At 41.4% G+C, this 22,473-nt stretch overlaps 1 protein-coding gene across 3 annotated transcripts in view; it reads right to left on the reverse strand.

Moving 5' to 3' along the window:
* wwp1 (WW domain containing E3 ubiquitin protein ligase 1) overlaps window positions 1-20,734 on the reverse strand; it is a 56,369-nt gene extending 35,635 nt beyond the window's left edge. Inside the window, exons 1-2 of one of the 3 annotated variants that reach the window (XM_036935224.2) lie at window positions 20,286-20,734; window positions 3,941-4,000 (exon numbers count right to left, since the gene is read on the reverse strand). The gene's annotated coding sequence lies outside the window, so the exon portion shown is untranslated. Of the gene's footprint in view, window positions 1-3,932; window positions 4,001-5,012; window positions 5,315-20,285 lie in introns of those variants that run through there. The other 2 variants (XM_036935225.2, XM_090189773.1) reach the window with 2 other exon arrangements.
* Between the last annotated feature and the right edge of the window lie 1,739 nt (window positions 20,735-22,473).

The following is a 22,473-nucleotide window of genomic DNA, read 5'->3' on the forward strand; positions in this document are numbered from 1 at the left end:
GAGGTCTGCCAGAGAGGCCATGTGCTCAGTCAGGCGGGCGCTCGTGAGAGTTAGCTCCGCTCCCTTTCATTTCTAAAGACAAAGGAATTCTCCGGTTGAAACGTTATTGAAAATTTGATAAAAACATCCTAAAGATTGATTATATACACACATCATTTGACATGTTTCTACGAACAGCAATATAACTGACTTTGTCTGGACCTAGTGCCTGCGCATTTGGATTACTGTACTAAATGCGAACGAAAAGGAGGTATTTGGACATAAATTATTGACTTTATCGAACAAAACTAACATTTGTGTAACATGAAGTCCTATGAGTTAGTGATTAATTTTTCCTCTTTGGCTGGAAAGATCTTTTTTTGTGACTAGGTACTGACCTAACAAATTACAATCTTTTGTCGTAAAGCCTTTTTGAAATCGAACACTGTGGTGTGATTAGCAAGTTTCTTTAAAATGGTGTATAATACATGCATGGTTGAGGAATTTTAAGTATGAGATTTCTGTTGTTTGAATTTGGCGCCCTGCACTTTCACTGGACGTTGGTCAGGTGGGACGTTAACCTCTCTAGGGTACATGGGACACTAAGAAAAGTCACCAGCAATCTGAAACACCGATAGTGTCTTCGGAAAGTATTCAGACCCCATGACTTCATCCCCTTTGTTACATTACAGGCTTATTCTAAAATTGATTAAATAAAACATTTATCAATATACACACACACACACACACAATACCCCATAATGACAATGAGAAAATAGGTTAAGACATTTCTGCTAAATTGACCATAACAGAAATACCTCACTTACATAAGTATCCAGACCCTTTACTATGAGGCTCAAAATTGAGCTCAGGTGCATCCTGTTTCCATTGATCATCCTTAAGATGTTTCTACAACTTGATTGAGTCCACTTGTGGTAAACTCAATTGATTGGACATGATTTGGAAAGGCATACACCTCTAGATACGGTGCCACAGTTGACAGTGCATGTCAGAGCAAAAACCAAGCCATGAGGTCGAAGGAATTGTCCGTAGAGCTCCGAGGCAGGACTGTGTCGAGGCACAGATCTGGGGAAGGGTATCAAAAAAATAAAATCAGCCGCATTGAATGTCCGAGGATACAGCGGCCTTCATTCTTAAATGGAAGAAGTTTGGAACCACCAAGACTCTTCCTAGAGCTGGCCACCCGGTCAAACAACGCAATCAGGGGAATAGGGCCTTGTTCAGGGAGGTGACCAAGAACCCGATGGTCACTGACAGAGTTCCAGAGATCCTCTGTGAAAGTGGGAGAACCTTCCAGAAGGACAACCATCTCTGCATCATTCCACCAATCTGGCATTTACAGTAGAGTGGCCAGACCAAAGCCAGTTCTCAGTAAAAAGGCACATGACAGCCCACTGAGAGTTTGCCGAAACAAGATTCTCTGGTCTGACGAAACCACGATTTAACTCTTTGGTCTGAATGCCAAGTCTGGAGGAAACCTGGCACCATCCCTACGCGTCACTGCATGGTGGTGGCAGTATCATGCTGTGGGGATGTTTCTCAGCAGCAGGGACTGGGAGACTACTCAAGATTGAGGCAAAGATGAACAGAGAAAAGAGATCCTTGATGAAAACCTGCTCAGGACCTCAGACTGGGGCGAAGGTTCACCTTCCAACAGGACAACGACCCTAAGCACACAGCCAAGACAACGCAGGACTGGCTTCGGGACAAGTCTCTTAATGTCCTTGAGTGGCCCAGCCAGAGCCCGGACTCAAACATCTCTGGAGAGGCCTGAAAACAGCTGTGCAGTGACACTCCCCATCCAACCTGACAGAGCCAAGCTTGTAGCATCATACCCAAGACTTGAAGCTGTAATCTCTGCCAAAGGCACGTCAAAGTACTGAGTAAAGGGTCTGAATACTTAAATATAATAGTGTTTAATATTGAATAAATTTGCAAACGTAAAATGTTTTTGCCTTGTCATTATGGGTATTGTGTGTAGATGGAAAACAATTTAAATCAACTCATCAATTTTAGAATAAGGCTAATGTCGAAAATTCAAGGGGTCTGAAGACTTTCCGAATGCACGAATATGGGCTTCCAATTACAATACAATGAACTGTATTCGGACATTGAACTCTTTATCCATTAATGACTTGCCCCTGCAATAACTTTTTACTTTCATTCCGAGTATCACGATACCAAGAATGACACCACAGCAACAAAAAAAATGAAGGTATATTAGCCAAATCTTTGGGCAATATAATCACAAGGGGGACATCGGCTGCGCTGATATACAGAGTTGATCCGTGAGACATTTGACAGAAATGGCGACCGGCGGAACAATACAACCTAAAAATGTAAGTTGTCGTCACTGGCTTACCACACACAAAAATACCCAATAATGTCAACGTGGAATAATGATCTCTAAATTTGTACAAATTTATACAAAATTAAAAGTTGAAACGGCTTCAGTCAATAAGTATTCAACCATTTTGTTATTCAAGGCTAAATAAGTTGAGGAGTAAAATTGTGCTTAACAAGTCACATAAGTTGCAATAATAGTGTTTAACATGACTTTTGATTAACTACCTCATCTCTGTACCCCACACACAATTATCTGTAAGGTCCCTCAGTCGAGCAGTGAATTTCAAAACAGATTCAACCACAAAGACCAGGGAGATTTTCCAATGCCTCGCAACAAAGGGCACCTATTGGTAGATGGGTGAGAGAGAAAAAAAATTTAAAAAAACTTTGAGCATGGTGAAGTCACTAATTACACTTTGGATGGTGGGTGGCATAATCTGTCAGATTCTCTGTAATAATGATATGGGAATAATAATTAATTTGTATTTTGTAAAGTGGTTTCTTGCATCAAAACACTGTCACCTGGTCTACTGGACAAGTGGATAAAAACAGGTTACTGTCAAGCCCTGCATGTTTTTTTATTTTAAATCTCACGGAATGTATTGTAGGCTGAGAACAGCTATTTTAACATGTTAAAATGTTACGGGATTCATTTTCTTCATTGTTTTTGACGGGTAGGCCAATCTGCTAGGCCTACATTATGATCAAATAGTTTTAACAGTGGCCAAGAAGGCTACTGTGGCTTACTTAAAAAGAGGGTACAGCCTTTGTTCACAGTAAACATGCCCTGGAAGCATTGCACCGAATTTTCACAACGTTCAAGCTTGCGCTCAGCAGACCAGAACTGATCTGTCAAAAATGTGAGGGAACATTGGTTATAGGTATGACTGTCATTGGCAAGGACTAGGGATTTTTTTTTGGGGGGGGGGGATAAAAAGCGCAAAGCACAGGCAAAATCCTTGAGGAAAACCATGTTTCGTCTGCTTTCCAACAGACACTGGGAGACAAAATTAACCTTTCAGCAGGACAATAACCTAAAACACAAGGCCAAATAGAACACTGGAGTTGCTTACCAAGACGACATTGAAATGTTCTGTGACTAGGCCACTCGGTTTGACTTAAATTCAGCTTGAAAATTTATGGCCAGACTTGAAAAAGGCTGTCTAGCAATGATCAACAACCAACTTGACAGAGCTTGAAGAATTTAAAAGAATGTGCAAATATTGTACAATCAAAGTGTGCAAAGCTCTTATTAGCCAGAAAGACTCACAGCTGTAATCGCTGGCAACGGTGATTCTAAAATGTATCGACTCAGGGGGGTTTGAATACTTATCCAATAAAATATATATTTTTATCTTTCATATTTATTTATTTTTTATGCAAATTTTTGAATGTTTCTTCCACTTTGACAGAGTATTTTGAGTTGCCAAAAAATGACAATTCAATCCCACTTTTGTAACAACAAAATATGGAAAAAGGGGTGTGGGTACATTCTGAAGGCACAGTACCTTTCGTATCCTTGGCTAACATGAGCTCGAGCTCACATCCAGGGGGGAAAAAAGTCATAGAATGGCAAATTTACATGCCTACTCACGATTGGTGCGTTTTGCAGAACCCTCCGGATCCTCAGCCGACTCCGTGGCCCATGATTGCCCTGTAACAGGAGACCGGGAGTAGTTAGTCATGCACTGTCAGCTGTTATATTAACACTGATCTGGGTTGTGCAAAGGCTTTAACCTAACAGAACCAGTCACAGGGAAAAGAAAAAAGGGGGAACTTTCTTTATCTGAACAAAGTTCTGCTGTATGGTTTGTTTGGTGAAGAGGAGTAACATATGAAATGTCCTTAAACTGCCAAGATAAAATGGTTACCACAAGATCCCTTCCCTTCCTGTCCAAACACAGATGGGGTGCTAGGAGTCGTGTACTCAGAAGCTGAGAGCCACAGACCCAGGCTCAGGGAGCTCCAAACTGATAACGGTGCAGATGGAGACGAGAGATAGAGCGCGGGCTAAGAAAATTATCCGTTGTCAGCATACATACGCCACCACCACTCAATTCTGAGGGAATAACACCACACAGAAACATAGCCATCTGATTTTGCTACAAACAAAAAAAACACAGGAAAATCATGTTACTCACTGGCAAAGCAAAGGGACATGAAAACAGCCACAAACCATTATTATTAGTGCAGATATGCACACCAATTGCCACAAATTGTCTCAGACTGCCTCAGTGTAAAATACTCTCACGAGTAAACAGGGCAAGCAAGGCCATCATCTCAGAGCATTAAAGGCTGAGATGAGTGGCGCCAGAGGACTCCCAGCTGACTAAGGGTGAAGTACTGTTCATCAGGACAGGAGAAAGCCTCCATTGTCTTTAGACCAGGGGGATCAGGTCCCGCTTTTCCATATAATCAATAGGCTATGTATTATGATCTTCAGGCCCAAACTAATCCGAGATCAGCACTCCAACTGTGAGATGCCTGATATAGATGGCCCCGGGGCTTCATCCAAACATCTCATGGAAGTCATTAGAGAGGGAGCAGAATCCAGAAGACCTTGAAGGGCACTTCACCCTATTCCAACAGACTGCACTCGTCCCCTTCCCTCACTTCTACACGGCACTTTATCAATCCTCTGCAAAACGCCTCTGTCCTTTACTCACCTTTTATCTCCTGTCCTCTCCTTCACACCACTGTTCTCCTGTACCAGTCTGGCTGGCATAGGGGGACGGACGGTATGCGTCTGCCTTGCATTAGCTCCAGCTCAGCCGAGTGGCACAGAGACTACCGGCAGGCAGGCAAGATAAAAACCTTTCCCTGATCCCCTCCAAGCCTCCGTCTGGAGACACAGAGCAGCCCAACCAGAGGAGGATAGGAGACTAGGGGAGGATGTGGGAAGCGAAGTACAGGGGAGAGTGGGGATGTTGGCATCAGAACCAATGACACAGCATTACGGAGTGCATCTGGCATGGAAACCAACCAATGTCTGAGATTAACAACCTCTGACCAGCTGAACGAACAACCAAGAGACTCGCAGCATCATTACGCCTCCAGCTGTAACAGCGACATGACAGGGGAACAGAGAGTTGGCATAACCTTAAAAAGGTGAACCGGCGTGACATCTAGGGCTGGCACAATTACTGTATAACCGAAGGCTATGGATGAAGACAGTCATGAAAATTGAAATAACCGTAAAAAAATAAAATAAAATAACACTTTAAATAAGACGTTTACTTCCCGCTTTGCTCCTATGGGTACACTCGCAATATTCTGTCACGACGTTGGCCTGGGGGTAGGTTTATGACAGTCATAAATACCTCTCTACCCTACTGATGTTACATTTGCAAACACCATGGTTAACATAGAGATTCTGGGAACATCAGAAGGTGGGGGGGGGGATGAACTATATTCTGGTAATCCGAACAATTGAACATATGCGGTGGTACTTAATGAATATGATGTCAGTTCGGTTGTCATCTGAGACATTCTCATCAATGATCAGATGACAAACTCTACAGTGGAAAGTCTACACATCAGAGTTATCGGATTCACATGGAATTGTTGTTCAATTTAAATGTTTGAATATGAAATTATATGTGATGAAATGTGATTTTAGCTTCTAAAATGTGAAATTTGGGCTTTCATAAGATAGGGCTCTGCTCAAATCAGTGGCCCGTCCCTGTGAAGGGACATGGGCTATAAAACTTTTCAAACACGCCCTCGTCTCCCTTCCTATTTAAAGCCTTGACGACAATATAACCTCCTGTTCCGAGGACGACGGTCCGATGTCAGAATGGTTCAGAGAACTACAGAATGAAGCCATGAACTTTGAATTCTTATTCACTACAGAAGTGATACCTCCTAGCTGTTGAGTTAGCAACAGCAGCTGCAAACGCAGCTGCAAACGCAGGTTAGGAAGGAACAGAGAGTATCCCGCCTACCACACAACGACATTACTACAACGTTAATTACATTTACATGATTAGCTCAATCAGGTAATATTAATTACGGAGAAATTATTTTATAGAATAGCATGTCATATCACTTAACCTGGCATAGCCAAAGACACGACAATTCATTATATTTCTATGGCAGCACATGCAGTCAGAAGTGGAGGAGAAAATGTGCGTCAAATATTGCTTTCAAAAACAGTTATTAAAGGTGACAGCGGTCATTTGGCTGGCCAATTATGGTCAGCAAAAATGTCATGACCATTACAGTGACGTCGTGCCTCAAAGACAGAAGTGCTCAGTCGGTCTGGCGCTGAATGAACAGGCTGCATTAAAAAAAGAAAAAAAGCATCATAGCTGTCCATCCTAAATGTGCAGATTGCAAAGGACATTTTATTTTTTCCTCTGTGGATAAAAAGAGTGATGTTCTGCTTAATCTGACAGCACAGCAGAGACCTATAGCAATATCTCCTCAAGAGTACCCTAGCCTCTCAGACTAGGAGTAGAGAGAGACAGAATAGGAGTAGAGAGACATAGGACTGGGGCAGAGCAGAGACCAACAGTAAGCTGCCATCAGTCTCTAATTCAGAAGGCTGACTAATGAAAAAGGGATACTGCCAGCCAGACAGAGGCCAGGGAGCAGTTTATAATCCCCTCAGCCCTGGAAGTCTGTCTGGGGTTGGAGGGCAAGAGCACAGGTAATCTCATTCCCAGGCACTTTCCTGCCCCAAATGCAGAGTCTGGTGGACTAACGCAAAGAACTTGGCCTTAGTTAGCCAATACAGAAAGACCGGGAGAAACTCCTGGCACATAGGCATTGGCTTGACCGTGAGGTCAGCAAGAATTAAATGACAAATCATTTACTCAGAAATCAACTGATGTTTGATTTTTTATAATTATTTATTAAAAAGTTTGCCATTTTTGCAAAATTAATTATGCAAGAACGGCAGTGGAAGCGCCTTTATTGGCATGTGCCAAGACCAGAATGGGCATATTTGCTCTATAAACAGTTGACAAACGCATTTTTAAATGTTTTCAAAAAGAGTTTAAACCCATTGAACTTATCTTTGTATTCGGTACATGGCAATTTAACTGTCATTTTTTTTATTTTTATGGGCACTAATAGGGCAGGTACACTTGCCAGGGACCTCACCATACCATATTACCACGCTACTTACGAGCCGATACCATATGTATTGCAATTTGATACTGTGATTTGATTGCGATTTGATGTTTCAAACATATTGCTCACCATAAGTCTACTGCAGAGGGACGAGAGCCATGAGAAAACGAGTTTTGATCAGTCATGCAAATAAAAGTCCTGAAATCTAATTGGCTCCCTATATAAAAAGCTGGAGAACAAGCTATGAAGAGAATATACAAACGTTTTGGTGCAGGTACAGCCAACAGGCAAAAAAATTATATTGCGATATTGACAAAAGTGATACGATATAGTTGGTAATAATATTCCCCCCCCCCATCACTATGTCATCACACACCCTTTCAGCCGCAATAAGTCAGTTTGATGGAAACATCTCTGCAGATTTGAGAATTTTCACATTAAAATCTGTCACCAATTGGCTGGAAACCATATTGCTAGTGATGAAAAAACATCAGCGTACCGGAATAAAGTTCCTCGTTAGTCATCGCATCCCTAAGTCTGTCGACCACTACCATTTATGTTACGTGCGTCTGTCCACAACAAATTTGCACGCTATCAATGTTTGAGGGTGACAGTCAGTGGCTTGATTATTCCCTTCTTCCTCTTTCTAGTCTACATATCATATTTCAAAGATGGAGACAAACTGGACCTTTGTGCTGGCATTGTAAAGCAGATGGAGCTAATTTGGACAGAACAGGAGACTCATGCAGATAAAATGCAGTATGCCAACATATTTCCGGGGCCTTCCTTTCACACCGCCTGATATAGTGGTCCTGGATGGCAGGGAGCTCGGCCCCAGTGATGTAATGAGCTGTCTGGACCACCCGCTTTAGCGCCATGCGATCAAAGGAGGTGCACGTGCCATACCAAGCAATGATGCAGCCAGTTAAGATGCTCAATGGTGCAGCTGTCATCTGCTAACTTGGTGTTGGAGTCATGCGTAGCCACAGTCATGGGTGAACAGGGAGTACAGGAGGGGACTAAGTACACAGCCCTGTGGGGCCCCCGTGTTGAGGGTCAGCGTCGCTGTGCTGATATTACCTACCCTCACCACCTGGGGTCGACACATTAGGAAGTCTAGGATCCAGTTGCAGACAGAGGTGTTCAGTCCCAGGGTCCTAAGTTTAGTGATGAGTTTGAAGGGGACTATGGTGTTGAACGTTGGTTTGTAGTCAATTAACAGCATTCTCACATAGGTATTCCTCTTATCTAGGTGGATGAGGGCAGTGTGGAGTGCAATTGAGATTGCCTCATCAATGGATCTGTTGGGGTAGTATGCAAATTGGAGTGGGTCTAGAGTGTCTGGGATGATGGATGTGTGCCATAAGCAGCCTTTCAAAGCACTTCATGCTTACAGGTGAGTGCTACAGGGCAGTAGTCATTTAGGTATGTAGCCTTAGAGTTCTTGGGAACAGGACTGATTGGTGGTCAGCTTGGGACATGTGGGATTACAGACCGGGACAAGGAGCGGTTGAAAATTACTGTGAACATGCCTGTTGTCCAGTGCATGCTCGAGGAACATGCCCTGGAATACCGTCCGGCCCAGCGACCTTGCAATTGTTGACTTGATTAAAAAAAGCTTATATCGGCCTCTGAGAGATCAGCCAGTCCTCGTTAGTGGGAGCGCTCACGCACAGCGATGTTTTTGTCGAGGTGTACATAAAATGCATCGAGTTAGTCTGGTAGGAGCATTGTTGGGCAGATCAAGGCTGGGTCTTCCTTAGTAATCCGTAATGGCCCTGCCACATGCGGCGGGGCCTGTGTGATAGGGCCCTAGAACAAGGTGAAATCCTATGATTTCCTCTATGCAGAAAATGTAGACAATCGCAGAATTTGGTCATAAAAATGGAATATGCAGCTTTTTCCATAATTTGGCTGAAATCGATACAAAAAAAAAGGCCTAATTGTAGTAACCTAAATGATTTCATAATTGTAAAAATTACAGATGAGTAGGCCTAAAGAAATAATTGTGTTTTGAGAGGGGGGTGGGTCCCTTACGTCACCCAACAACTTGGCATTTACTTTGAGAAACATGTCAACCAAGTCGTCGATAGATAAATAAATAAAATATATTAGACCCTAAATTCAGAGCATAGCAATACCCAAAGGACCAGGAATCATCAGGCGATAAGCTGTTTTGCAAATTCAGTCAACATACTATTAGACCCGTAAAAATGGGTGAACACTTAGTCTAAAGCCCATGTGAAAAACAAAGAAAAGTACCGTGTTAGCCAGAGCATGCCTCTTCAAAACAACCATTACTAGTGCAAGCGCATCAGCAGATTCAAGACGAGAATTTATTCACGACTTTGTGGCTGTGTGCGCAGAGTCCGACATCCCCTTAGAAAAGCTAAGAAAGCTATGAACGTTTCTAGTGAAGCATTGCAAACAGGGAGGAACGTTGCCCGAAAATGAGAGCAGCCTCTCAAATTCACCTGCCCCGTGTGTTCGACCAACATGACTGCCGTTCTACAGAAGATCCGTTGGAAGAAGTTTGCTGTGGTTGTTGACGAGACAGATGCAAGGGATTGCAGCATTCTAATCATTGGTGAGTTAACAGCCTATTAATATACCGTTGCAATAGCCTACATTTACATTCCGCAGTGTGAATTGTCCGCACGCAAATTGTGATATTCCAAACGACGAGCTATCATATAGCGATCATATAGCGATGCATAATGTCAGCAGCTGTCTCTTCATCTAGCTAACTATCTCTATATTGTTTTTACACTTGTATTTTGTCACAATATTATTTTAGGTTAAAACATCATTAAAACGTTTCCTCAACTTTCATTGCAGGTATTGAAAACCAGTACTTTCCGGTGGATGTCATTTTCACAGAGATGCAACTACTCAACAACTTCCCAAGTTATACTAGCCTTGCTCCACAGCAACAAACTGAACAGTGCCTGGGCAATGGTCACAGATAATGCCCCGTACTGCCTGAAGACATACAAGGAGGTTCTGAAAGGAGTGATACAGTGACCATGTAACCCGTCTCTGCCATGTCATCAATCTGGTGGGTGAGACCTGGCATTACTACAAACACTTCTCTGAAGTTGCATCACTTGTAACATGGATGAGATCTGTCTTCGTCAAGAAGCCTGCCAGAAAGAGATGGGGGCGCTTCCTCATTATGAAGGAGTTCGTGCAGGCCAAGGCACCTCCTGAAGCAATGAGCCCCCGATGGAATAGCTGGTTTGAGGCAGTGAAGTACCATGCAGAGCATGTTCATCAGTACAGAGTTTTTGTTGGCAGAAAAATCACCATCCCAAGCAGTCACAAACATCCTCAGCCAGCTGGAAACAGAGAAGGTGCAGGCCATCACTGTTAGGGTAACCATCTCGGAGGGCTGTGCCAAACTGATAACAGCTCTGTCAATCCTGAAAGGAACCCGCCGTCCCACAGCAGTGTCTGCATACAATGTCATGGAAGATCTGGGCTCTTACCAAGTGAAGGGAACGGCAAAAACATGTGGGTATAGTGCAGAGACAGATGAGCCATTGAGAAAGATGGCGATTGGAGAGAGAAGGGAGGTGCTTGACCAAAATTGTCAACGCACTGGGACACACATCCAGCCAGAGGTCTACAGGCTGGCTAGGGTGTTCGATCCCAGGCAGGCTCCAGCCATGGAAAAGCAGATTGACGCCCACACACACACACACACACACACACACACACACCTGAAACCCATCAACAGAGCTCAGTGAAGAAAGGATTGCCTACCAGAACTGTGTCCAGGAAGCCCTCAACTGCTTTGGAGCTTGCTGATTACTGGAGGGGCCTGAGTGCGAGATTCCCAAGAGTTGCAGAAGTGGCAGTGCCCAACATCTACTTCCCAGTCGACTGAGAGGAGTTTCAGCAAATACAAGACTCTACTCACAGACAAGCAAGAGGTACTCACCGAGCTCAACAAAGAGGCTGACAATCATGTACTTCAAATGGAGAGGTCTGTGATAGATGAAAAACCTACAATGGACAGACATAAGAGCTCATAGGTTGCCTATTGCATGAATCTTTATTTATGATAAACTTATGTGAAACACTTCATTTCACAAAAAAACTATGAAATCAAAGTTGTTACACAAGAATAACTGTTTTTCCGATTGCATTGTTGCCTATATTATTGCATTACTTTTTATTAATTTATAATGAAACACTTTGTAGAACTGTATTGAAGCACTTGCCTTGATAAAAAAAAGTGCAATGTGTTGCATCATTAATGTTTCTTATTCAATTGTTTTATTCATTCACATTATTAGACACTTTAATTTGCTTAAATCATAAAACAGAGTTCAGAAAAATAAATCTAAAAAAGGGAATTTGGGAAGAAAAGAACATGGATTTCATAGGGCCCTATATTGTTATTTTTCTTGTTAAATGGCTCTGCGGAGGTCGTAGCAGGACTTCTTGTACTTGTTCCTTTCCTCAGCCTTAGCCTCAGGTTTGGCTGTTGTGTGCGGTAGCCATGTCCTTTCGCTTAACACCAGGGGAAAAGGCAAACCGTCACTGTGGGGGGGGGGCAACGTCTCTGAACCATTTCCTAACGAAGCAGGTGACGGAGGTGGTTAGCTCGTCGATGCTATCAGCGGAGAATGGGACATGTTCCAGTCAGCATTAGCAAAGCAGTCCTGTAGCATAATTTCTAAGGACCATTTCTCAACAGAGCAAGTCACGAGTACTTCCTGTTTGAGCTTTTGCTTGTATACAGGAAGCAGGAGTATGGAGTCATGATCTATTTGCCGAATGGGGGACGAGGGTGGGCCTTGTATGCTTACTTCTGGGTAGAATAACAACGGTCTAGGACTCTATCGCCCTTAGTGGCGAGGGAGACGTGTAGATGGAAGTTGGGTATCACGTGTCTTAGAGGCGGATTTTTTTTTTTTTTTTTTTTTTTTTTTTTTTTTTTTTTTAAATCGCCGGCAATAAGAAAAGCAGCTTCCGGGTGCAAAGTTTCCTGCTAGTTTATAGCCTCGTACAGTTAGTTGCTTTTTTTGTCCTTAGGTGACAGGGAAACAGAGGGAAAACTAAGGACAGACAGAGGGAGGATGAGGTGTGTGTTTAGTCATTTAGGCTGGTTGACAAAGCCTGACTAAGGGCCAGTCAGTCAGGCAAGTGTCATCATTGGTTGTGACAGAGATACTGAGGCATCTAATCGTACAGTGTTTAAAAGCAGTTGCAACACCAAGACATTTCTATTCGAATTCTGAGATAACGTTTTGATTTCTTGGAAGCTATCAAAATATGTGCAACACTGTCTAGAAGCAACAATGTCTCACTTATGGGATTAATAACTCAAAAATATGACTGAATCAAAGTTATTATATGTTCCGAGTCGCGTCATCGCTTGTAAAGCTGCTAGTTAAACGTGAAGGCTGAGGAACACTGCTCTCCTAGTCAGTTTGCTGAGAGCTGGCCTCTGCACAGGCACGCCATTGGGGACATCAACAGCCCATGCAGCTAGCATCACTGAATTGGATATCATTATAACTAATGGCTCTCTGACTCGGGAATGGATCACACTCACTAGATCAGAGAGAGTGGGGGGGGGGTCCGATTTACAGGGTTGTGTGATATTTGGTATTCATAGTGCGTGTGAGTAGCTTTCCAGTGCGACCATATAGGCCTAGGCTAGAACTAGGCTACACAGACACAGTAAAAGGAAGACCATGTGCTCAATACTCTTGTAGTGTTGCACGGTATACCAAAACTTTAGTACTTTGCCAATACTAGAACTTTCTGTACTTCTGTCAAATGTATCACACGTCATCGACAGAGAGAATCAAGTCTAGCAGCGCAGCCGATGTCTCCTTTATAGTTTGAGAGCACCGTGCCTGCTCCACTTGCTCACTGCTAGCTCCAGTCTAGCCTGTCCTGAGGAACCACTGCACCCCCACTGGGAGTCTGGTTGCCTCACCACTTACGCTGCGCAGAAGTTAACACACTCGAATAAAGCAACACGGCATGTAGAAATGTTGATTTATTTACTGTTCGCAACAATGTCCATTAGACGACACTGGTAGCTTCCAACTTTGTAGGCCAACTTTCCTTGCTAGCGTACAGCTGAACCTAACATTAATTAACTACTTTGTTTGTGATATTCAAACCAAAACGCAAAATATTGCTGATTTCAAAATAGGTCACCAAAACTTTATTAATTCACTTCCTCTCCACATCAATATCACCTTTGCTGGAGCTGACTGTGAATGAGGTCATGGGTCTTAACGAGACCACGTCTTTTTATAAAAGTGTGCGCTGTTGCTTCTTCTACGTAAATGTTGATCAGGACAAGAAGTCCCAAATGGAAGACTGATTGTTTATCATCTGTAGCCCCATGAAATCAGCCAAAACAAGCTCAGTAACTCAATGAATGTGCACACTCCTATTGAATAGGCAGTCACCTGTACTTGATTTACCCAGTTTATCAATAGACTACAGACTTACCATTCAAATAAAATGACCGTTACGTAGGTAGTCAGTTTACCAAAGTCAAATGAGTTGTATAATTGATTAATTAATGCATACATCCAAAAATCAAATTTCAATAATAAATGATATTGAACTTAAGAGAGCCGTCTGAATTAAGTTCCATTCTGTGACTTTGGCTAATACGCCTTTTTTTGCAGTTGTATTGTTTTTGAATCAAAGTCAAAATTCTGCTATCGTGACAACACTATCCTTGGTGTAAACAAGTAAAAAGCATGGTTGGATTTGGAACCCAAATTCTAATAATCACAGGAAAAGTATGTGCTGACATTTATTTTATATTTAGACAGACATGCCCAAATCTCTGTACAGCTGCTTAGGAAAACAACATATGGACAAACTGCACACATACAGTGAGTGAGTAATAACATATCCACTATACATTTTATAGCTGCCATTTAAAGTGGAACTGAGTGTTTTAGCAACATTTAAAAAAAAATTTAAGTATTCATATACAGCCTCAGGAAGAACGGCGCATGTTTTTTATTTTTTTTACATTTTCTGACAAGCGAGCACTTAGTCATTTTCAAGTTTTCATATTTTAATTCTATAGCAATATAGATTGGGAAAGACGCCGTGCGTTTGGACAACTAATAGACACTTCAGGAAATAAACTTGTCCAGGAACAGACTCTACACAAACTGGTGTTTGTAGGCTCCAGTAGGCCTTCATGCAAATAAGCCATTTGCCACACAGGCCTGCCATCCTTCATTTTGAACTGGACTTTGTGTTTTTACAGGAAGTAACATCGTGACTTTTGATCATTAGAAAACATTCACCAAAATGCCACAACACACACCTGAATGGATTTCTGCAAATATGTAAATCCCAAGGGAGTCCTTTTACATTTGGGAATTTTGCAATCCCATTGACCAAACAACTATGAATAGGTAGGCTCCCGATCTCTCTGTTGCCTATGCACATCAACAACTAATGTTAGCCTGAGCAAAATGACCTCAAATCTAACAAGGGAACAGTAGATAAACCCTCTCAAACTTTTAGCTTGCTAAAATTGCACTGATAAACGATGGGGAATAGTAGCCAGCTCGCCTTCTTGTCCCAACCCACGTTTTGACAACTGAATGGGAACATATCTGCCCATCTGACTGATGCCAAATAAATTGACAACTAAGAGATATTAGAAGTGTGGATAACAGTTGCTCAAGTTAAGCATTGCTAGCTAACAAAGTGATTCACATTTCTTGCTAGCTAACCAAATGACACCTGTATCTCAAGCTGTAGCCACCGAAAAAATTATATGGGTGGAAAAGTCAGCAACTCATCCAATGACATGAAATCCTCCCAGCAGCTAGCTAGTGGCATTAGGCATTTTTATCTCACTAAATAAGTAGCTACATGAAGACATGACTGATAAGTTATCCTAACATGGCTAATTTGTGATCATTGCCCCTGCTAGTTTAATTATATTGACATTCCCAGCCGTAGTTACATTAGTCTTTTCTCTTCCTCTGAAACAGTGCATCCTGAATGACTGTCGGCAGCAAACAATGTACACGGCCAGCTGTGATTTACAACCTGATAGCAATATTTGTTAGACTAACAAGAAATGTGTTGGGTGAATTATATTAATCATCCATTGAACAGCATCCATCTATTCTGCCAACAATGCCTTACTGTACAACGGAATTTTCAGTAGAATATAACCTATTTTTAAAGCCAACTTTGTAAGAGGTTATGTAGCAAACTCAGAATGTCATACTTTGTACTGATATTATAAATTGTCTTTGTCATATCTGTAAAGTAGTTCAAAATCTGTCAGTTCCACTAATTACTTTAACTATTTTGTACTTCTCCATTACCAGCTCCATGCATGTTACAGTGTGTGTGACCTTACTTGAACCTTTCCAGAGCATATGGATTGGCTTTCAAAACAATTATGACTTACTGTTTGTGTGTGTATTAGATGTCGACCGATTCTGATTTTTCAACGCCGATACCAATTATTGGAGGACCAAAAAAAAGCAGACAGATGACAACAACAATACTGAATGAACAATACAAATAAAATCCATTTAATATCAAATAAATAATTAAACATTCTCAATTTGGTTTAAATAATGCAAAAACAGCATTGGAGAAGTAAAAGACCAATATGTGCCATGTAAAAAAAAAGCTAACATTTATGTTCCTTGCTCAGAACATATGAAAGCTGATGGTTCATTATTCCCAGTTAAAAAGTTTTAGGTTGTAGTTAAGAATTATGACACAGCGACTATTTCTCGCTATACCATATACCTTTGACTATTCTAATTGGCACTTTAGTATTGCCAGCCTAATCTCAGGAGTTGATAGGCTTGAAGTCAAACAGCGCTGTGCGACTCAAGCATTGCTAAGAGCTGCTTGCAAACGCAGTAAAATTTAAATGAATGCCTGCTGCTGCCTACTACCGCTCAGTCAGAAACTGCTCTATCAAATCAGACTTAATTATAATAAACACAGAAATACGAGCTTTTGGTCATTAATATGGTCAAATCCAGAACCTATAATTTCGTAAACAAAACGTTTATTCTTTCAGTGGAATAAGGAACCATTTCGTATTTTATAGAACAGGTGGCAACCCTAAATCTTGCTTTTACATTGCACAACCGTCAATGTTATGTCATAATTATGTACAATTCTGGCAAATGAATTACAATGTTTGTTAGGAATAAATGGCCTTTCAACAGTTCGCAACGAGCCAGGCGGCCAAAACTGCTGCATATACCCCGACTCTGCGTACAATAAAACGCAAGTGAAGTGACAATTTTCCTAGTTAATATTACCTGCTAACATGAATCTTATAACTAAATATGCAGTTTTTTTTTTTTTTTTAAATGTATTGACTTGTGTATTGATTTTAAAAAAGGCATTGATGTTTTATGGTTAGGTACAGTCGTTCAACGGTTGTGCTTTTTTCGCGAATGCGCTTTGGTTAAAACGTCACCCATTTGTCGAAGTAGGCTGTGATTCAATAATAAATTAACAGGCAACCAGCTTCACCCGAAATGCTTTTCCAGCAGTCTTGAAGGAGTTCCCACATATGCTAAGCACTTGCTGGCTGCTTTTTCCTTCACTCTGTGGTCCAACTCATCCCAAACCATCAATTGGGTTGAGGTCGAGTGATTGTGGAGGCCAGGTCATCTGATGCAGCACTCCATCACTCTCCTTCATCAAATAGCCCTTACACAGCCTGAAGGTATGCTGGGTCATTGTCTTGTTGAAAAACAAATGATAGTCCCACCAAGCGCAAATCATATGGGATGGCATATCACAGCAGAATGCTGTGGTAGCCGTGCTGATTAAGTGTGCCTTGAATTCTAAATAAATCACCAACAGTGTCAACAGCAAAGCACCCTCACACCTCCTCCTCCATGCTTCACGGTGGGAACCACACATGTGGAGATCATCCGTTCACCAACTCTGCGTCTCACAAAGACAAGGTGGTTGGAATTTGGACTCATCAGACAAAAGGAAAGGTTTCCACTGGTCTAATGTCCATTGCTCATGGTTCTTGGCCCAAGCAAGCCTTCTAATTATTGGTGTCCTTTAGAAGTGGTTTCTTTTCAGCAATTCGAACATGAAGGCCTGAATCACACAGCCTCCTCTGAACAGTTGATGTTGAGACGTTTCAGAGTTCAAGTAAGAGACATTTATTCGGGATGCAATTTCTGAGGCTGATAACTCTAATGAACTTATCCTCTGCAGCAGAGGTAACTCTGGTACTTCCTTTCCTGTGGCGGTCATCAAGACATCCAGTTTCATTATAGCGCTTGATGGTTTTTGCGACTGCACAAAGTTCAAGAAATGTTCCGGATTGATTGACCATCATGTCTTAAAATGGACTGTTGTTTCTCTTTGCTTATTTGAGCTGTTCTTGCCATAATATGGAATTGGTATTTTACCAAATAGGGCAACCTTCTGTATACCACCACTACCTTGTCACAACACAACTGATTGGCTCAAACACATTAAAGATATACCACAAATTAACAAAGCATACCTGTTAATTGAAATGCATTCCAGGTGACTACCTCATGAAGCTGGTTGAGAGAATGCCAAGAGTGTGCAAAGCTGTCATCAAGGCAAAGGGTGGGAACTTTGAAGAATCTCAAACATATTTTGATTTGTTTAACACTTTTTTTGGTTTCTACATGGTTATTCAAAAGTTGTCTTCACCATTATTCTACAATGGTAGAAAATAGTAAAAAGAAAAGAAAAACCCTGGAATGACTGGTACTGTATATATTAAAGTTTTTGTTTATGAGTTTTCATTGGACATAAGGCTGTAAAAACAACAGGAAATCAGTTTCAAGTTAATTTAGGAAATCTGGTCAAGTATTCCAATTAGGTGGCCCCCCGACCATCTACTCAAGAAAATAAAAAGTTGGCCCGCGGCTTAATATAGATATCTGATCTAGGCCTAGTAGCCTCGCTCCATGCAGGCCTAAACTTCAGCCAACACTAAGGCATTGAAATCTTATTCATATTTAAAGTGATTGACCTACAAGGAGCGGCAGACTTCATGCATTAGAGGCGTCTTCATTTCAAATAGACAGATTAGGCTAGCTAGACGCCTGCAAACACACCAGCACAAAACACTGACTTCACTCTAAAACAATTAACCGTTTTACCAAAATTTCCAGCATTCAGCTTATGCAAAAAAAAATATATATATATATATATATATATTTAAACACAGGAATGATTGACAAACTGACGTTACAACATCCACCCAGACATATCTACCAAAAACAGGGGCATTGCCTTTTTACACTTGCAACATTTATTTACCTTGGCATGAGCCACTAGCCTCACACAGTTGGGTGCAAGAGACAACAACTCAAGAATTCCCACACATAGCGGTTTCCTTGTGAAAGGTCAACAACAGAGGGAGAAACAGAGGCAAAATAAGCATTATGGACAGAGCCTGCCAAAGATGCTGTCACTTGAGCAGCTCCATGTAACTAATGCCTTCACACTGTGACAGCCAAAGCATACAATACTACTGTCAATGGGAGGATGCTACCCGCAGGCCTGCAATCACAAAAGCCCAACATGTGTGGAAGAGCACTTTGAAACAAATAAAGGCCTTCAGTTTTTTTTCTATCTCTCCCAAGTCACAGGCTTGGTCTCCAAATAGCCTAGGCCTCTATAGGGCTACAGAGGACAAATAATTTAATCTAGGTTCGTCATCAAATCCTCACACAAATTTGAGAGAATAATGAAGGCAGCCAAATCTATAGGATCTAAAGAAATTGACGTATCTGAGGGAAGTGTCTGTTATTAGAAAATCGTCATATTTCTCAAAATAGTGTCCAAACAGGTTAGTTAGTCTATGTAAAGTACCATGGCAATTTCTAGGCCACATTGGCAGACCTGCATCATCACGGACACTAACTAGCCAGAGTTAAACGTAACGTTAGCTAGCTATAACATTACGTTCAATTCGTGTGGCAACAAAACAACCGTGGAACTAGCGTTAGCTAGCTTTATTTCTTTAACCCTAGATGGAGTTCCCTAGGGCAAGAACCATGAAAAGTTACCCAGAGTACACAAAATACCGACAACATTATTAGCTACAAGTCAAGTGTAACTAGTTTTATGAAATGGTAAAGGTGCTAATTAGCTAACGTTAGTTTATCCCCAACTTATCTAGCTAACGTTTGCTAATCTTTAGTAAAATTGCAAGGACGTTGGCATTAATGACCATGAGAAATATTGGGTGATTCCGTGTATTTTAGCTAACCAGCTAGCTAAGTTAGTCAACTAGATGGCTAGCCAGATAGGTAACTTTGAGTTACAGGTCTCGCAATCATTTGGGAGTGTATTAGACCGGGCACACTGATCACAACGGACGAAAACAAACAATCGGGTGGTTAGATACAGCTAAGTTAGCTAGCTAACTACTTAGCTAGGGCATAGCAGCAGTTGGATAGCTAGCTAGTAGCTTGGTTAGGTGTCCGCCATCTTTTGCTGGCATTACTTACTGATGATGATAGCACGGTCCATTACCAGTTAACGTTAGCTAAAGTTAGCAAGCTACAATATATTTGTTTGAAATGGCTAGCTAACGTTACCAGCTCGCTAGTAGTAACCAATCACTTGGTATCTAGTTAAACTATTTAATCTGTTATTTCAGTTAATTAGCTAGCTACTATCTAGTTCGCTAAACAAGATCCTATGCTACCTCAAGCAAAGATCTCAAGTCAGTTGAGTTGGAGGAACGTAGCTAGCGTAGCTAATGTTAGATAGCTGAAATACAAGCAGACTCAGCTTGAAGCAGGAATGTACAATTGTAGAGGACAGACATCCAATGTCTCTAAGTTTGGGTGGTTTACCGTGCCTGTAGCTCCAACCCGGTGTTATAAACTCCCTGTAGCTATGTTCTCTCGATAAACAGCCAGGCATTAACCTCTCAGGCCGAGCGTCCAGCTACGATTGCCGTCTCTCGTCACAAACAGGTTCTCGCATACACCGTAGTAGCCTACTAAACTCAACTCCACGATTTATGAAGGAGTTGTGCGACAATTTGCGTGTGCGGACTGAAGCTCCAACGTCACATACACATATTTTATTTTAATAAAAATTACGTTTTTATCCATAACGACTGATTTCCGCTGCCAACGAATAGCCCACATATAACAATGTAATGTGTAATAGGGGCTATTCTGTGGGCCCTGAAATCAGTCGTTTTTAATAAAAACGTAATTTTATGTGATGTCGGAGCTCCAGTCCGTCCACACTGGTCATCGCTCAACTCCGCCGGACATGTTTTATTGTTGGACATAAACTGTAAAAAATATATATGCATTTTAGAAATATGTTCCAAAGTATTCCCACGCATAATATAGTATATATATTATATAATATATATATGATCGTATACAAATGTAAGCAAAGTTTTAAGTGATTATGCTTTAGTCAAATATTATATATTTATGTGCTTCTTGTGGTCAATTTCCAGTCTACAAAGTATTAGTAATTAGGTTCCGGTACCCTGACCATCCGCTCATGAAAAAAAAAAATCGGGCATTGGCTGAATCTAGTTGATGATTCCTGCATTATATTGACAAGATAACAGAGTGACCGCTCTAACAATGGGAAATATATGTCCTCAATGAGTGAAGGCAGAAGAGAGCAGATGGGACCGTTCTAGCCAATGAGAGGGGCAGATACCCATAAACAACAGGCACAATACGTCGTTTTTCTCAACGTTGACGGAATGCAACCGGAATTCACTTATCACAGTACATTTGTAACAGCTTATACATGACTAAACTTATGTTCAATCAAATAAGCCTCAAGTAATTCACATTATCTAATAGATCTCCATACAAAAAGGGGCTTATCTCACGTAAACAGATTTTGGGCAGAGTAAATCCTCTCGCTTTGCCTCTCCCTCTCTGGTGGCAAGACACCCTGCAGCAAAAACAGACGCAGACGGCGACGTCTGACGCCACCCCAACTATGTCACTACGTCTACGTCAATTAACAGACAGACTAATTCTGATATTTTTTACCCACTAATTAGTCTTTTGACCAATCACGTCTTTTTTTCATGTCTTTTCACTTATAATCTTTTTCAGATCTCATCTGATTGGTCAAAAGACCAATTCGTGAAAAAAAAATCAGATTTGGGCTTCCTGTGGAAACGCAGGCTCGTAGCTAGCCTGGACCGAATACTTTGATGGCTACGAAAATAAATGTACATTTCAACCAGTGACCATAATAAGAATTTGTAAAAAATAAAATAATCCTTGCTGGATTATCTCAGTCTGTTGTAGAGATTGCATTGTCATCGTTTTTGGTGCTGTTATGGCTAGATTTGTCAATTGGCTCTCTAAAAGTAATTTTAACACTATTCAAACAAACTTCATATATCACTGAAACACCTGAAAATGAGATTGTTTGTTCCTGAGACAACAAATAGGTACTATGAGTATATAATCTTATTGTTACAGGCACCAAGATTATTGTTGCCTCCCCTTTGGCTCCTCCAGACAGATATAGGCTATGTAGTGGCTATAGTCTTTGCAAAGTCACTGTGCTTCCTCCCTGTATAAATCTTATGTCTCTAAGTATTTTTCAGTTTATTGGCAGGTGTATGATGGCCTGCTTGTGGCCACCACTTTGCCCTTTTGTTGTGTGCAAGTGTGCCACAGCAGAATTAACAAAAACAAGCAGTCATTGGCTCCCTGCACCCCCCCCCCCCCCCCCCCCTGCGTGCGTGCGTGCGCCCGGGCCAGCAGAGGACGCCAAAGTCTTTATTTTAGTGTTGACTCGAGCCATAATGTTTACAATATTTCCCATGAAAGCTGTGTCTTGTGGACTCAACCCGAAAGAGAATTAGAGACAAAGGCAGAAAGAGAGACAAAGGCAGAGAGAGAGAGGGAGAGAGAAAGTAAGAAAGGAGGGATTCAATCACATCTATGAAATAAAGCTCCATTACTTTACAATACACCAATATTCTCATAAATTACTTAAGAATACACAGACTATAGATTTGATTAATGAAGGAGACCTAAA

Source organism: Oncorhynchus mykiss, chromosome 11 (genome assembly GCF_057628025.1).
Source record: "Oncorhynchus mykiss isolate SJ-2025 chromosome 11, ASM5762802v1, whole genome shotgun sequence".
In the NCBI taxonomy this organism is placed as follows: Eukaryota; Metazoa; Chordata; class Actinopteri; order Salmoniformes; family Salmonidae; genus Oncorhynchus; species Oncorhynchus mykiss.